The sequence below is a fragment of the Crocodylus porosus genome, unplaced genomic scaffold (genome assembly GCF_001723895.1).
Source record: "Crocodylus porosus isolate Cpor-Errol unplaced genomic scaffold, CroPor_comp1, whole genome shotgun sequence".
NCBI classification, from domain to species: domain Eukaryota; kingdom Metazoa; phylum Chordata; order Crocodylia; family Crocodylidae; genus Crocodylus; species Crocodylus porosus.
The window spans coordinates 7,667,717-7,670,602 of record NW_017728934.1 but is presented as its reverse complement, the minus strand read 5'-3'; positions in this window follow the sequence as shown (position 1 = coordinate 7,670,602).

Below are 2,886 nucleotides of genomic sequence, written 5' to 3'. Positions count from 1 at the left end.
GGAAATGTCTCCCCGTGCTCTCAGTGAGGTGACAGCATCCCATCCTCTGCCTATCCCCTCCCAGTGCCCTGGGGCAGCTGCATGACCTAAACACCGCTGCAGGACAGCTGTGTCAGAGGGCATCACACACACATTGCAGGGTCTTGCCACTTGGAGGAGGTGGACATGAATACATGTGCACACTTTATAGAATGCATACATGTGCCACATACATGTGCGTGCCACATGTTAAATTCATGTGCACACATGCTGTACACATTGCATATGCAAGTATACAGCACACCACACACACATGCTGTGAACATCACACGGTGTACCAGGGACACACTCTCAACACATGCCAGGCACATAACTTGTGCACATCACAAGCCGCAAGCTTCACACACACAGCATATACCTCCCATATCATCTTCAGTGCTCACACATGTAAATAAACAGCGATTCACATTGTACATCTGTCCCACGCACAATACATCTACCTCAGCTCCCACACACACACCTCTCCCCCTCACAGTCGCAGAGCTACCCCCCCTCGCACACACCCAAACACATACATTGAACTACTCTCATGCATGCACGCACATGATCCCACCCCCAGCCACCAAAAACACGCTCTCCACTTCCCATCTTACCCACTCACACTCACGGAAGCCTACACACATCCCAGCTACCCAGACAGCTGGCCAGGAGACAGTTTTCCTGCCCACCCTGCACAATTTTGAGAGATTTTGGCAGTTTTCCTGTTTCACACCAGGATGCAGCTGAGACCTGGAGAAGCATTTTGTGAGGAAAGAACGCTCCTCGCCCCAGTACAGCCTGAAGGGACGGGAGATGCAGAATCAGCTGGGAGTGGTGGTGCTCCCCTCACATAGGTGAAGGGTCTAATTCCCAGGCTAGCAGCTATTCTGGTTTCTCTCCCCTGCTCTTTCTCTCTCAGTTTTCGTGGAACTTGGCTAGGAAGTGGGAGACCCACCCACTTTCAAATCCCAGGAGCAAAGACTTAAACCGGGACCTGCCATGTGCCAGGTGAGTAGCCTGGCCACCCTGGAGCGGGGCTGGCCCTATGTCTGAAAAATGCACTGCCCACTGCAGTGGGGATTTGAACTGGTGCCCGCCTCACGCCAGGTGAAAGTGCCAACCACAGGACTCTGCTCACTCGCTCTACCAGTCCATCGGAGATCTTCCCACCCAAGTGGGTCCCCTCCCACCAAATTTTTCAGCTCTGACAAGTCGTCATTTTCCAACAAAATCCTGTTTTCTTAAAAAATCCCCACCCAGCTCTAATTATACACATCCACAGCAAGCCATGCGCAGGCGCACACACACACCCAGCCCTCTCACACAGACACACAACGTGCTCATCCCACACACACACACACACACACACACACCTTGCCCACCTGCACCCACACAGTGCAACCCTTCTTTACATACCACATGCTACCTCTACAAGCGCAACAGGCCTGCACACACACACAGCTACATGCACTGTGTGTGCTGTACAACCACATACTTTTGTACACCTGCCACACTACTGCCACACATGAAGTGTGCTCCTGTGTGCACACACACAATTACATGCACCCTATCCACACACATAACCCTCTGCACACATGCGGAGAGCTAAACGAGTGCATGCACAAAAGCATACACATACAGACCACATTCCTCTAAAGGTGTGCACAACCCCAGCACCACAGTTGTACAGAGAAAATGTACACCCTATGTATGGGAAGGATCTACACATGCACACATGCACTACACCCTTCAGACACCCTGCAACACATCCCCCATACACACACACTGCCCACCCTTCACATAACCTACACATTCCTATATAACACACACATTATATGCACATACTGCACCCACTCTACAGAGCAGACCCACTGCACACCCTACACCTAAGGGCAACGTAAACACACACACACATACACTAAGCATCCTGCACATGCACTGAACACCCTTCACAACCACACTGCATGCACTGCACATACGGCACGCATACTCCCTACATGCTACACACACGCACAAGCGGCCTGTCCGGCCCCTCAGCAGCAGCCCCTGCACGGACCCCTCTACCCCAGGCCTCGAGGCAGTGCCCCAAAGGGTGGCTGCTGAGCCTCCAGCCGTGCCCCTGCAGCAAGCTGGCCCGTCAGCCCCCCGCCTTGCGCAGCCGAGGCCCAGGGTCTGGGCTGGGCCTGCTGGGACGGGGGCTGGGACAGGAGGGAGCGAAGAAGCTCGGGGAGGGATGCGGGGCTGTGGGTGCTGCTGCTGGGATGCAGCAACGGGAGGGGGGAGGCCTGGGCTGCGTCCCAGATACGCTGGGGCGGAAGCCACTGCAGCTCCTGAATCTTTCATGGGCTCCGTTACCCTGACACGGGCTGAGGCGCGGCTGGGCCTGGGCCCGCATCCTGAGCGGAGGCTGCAGGGCTGGAGTGAGGGGCGCTGGCAGCACCCCAGGGGAGGGTCCCCGAGCTCAGGGGGGCGCTGTGGTCAGGAGCGGGGGGCCCGGGTCAGGGGCGAGGGCTGAGGGGCACCAGCAGAGCTGTGCACAGCGCTGCCCCTCCTCCAAGCAGTCTGCTCTAACGTGCCCCTGAGGGGCAATTAGCCCGGGTACTAATCAGAGCTGACAACAGTCCCAAAGCTGGTTGCCTAGTTACCCGCTCAGACAGCCTCGGGCCTGAGCACAGGACAGAGACTCCTCCCCGCGCGCCTGGGCCCAGCCCGCACGGCCCCTCCCGGGGTCCCTCGCCCCCCGCCCCCCCGGCAGAGCACTGCCCTGGGGAAGCTCGCAGCACCAAGGTCCTCCGCCGGGCACCAGCCCCGCTGTCACACAGCGTCGAGCTGGGGCACTGCTGCCGGGAAGCTCGCAGCGCTGAGAGA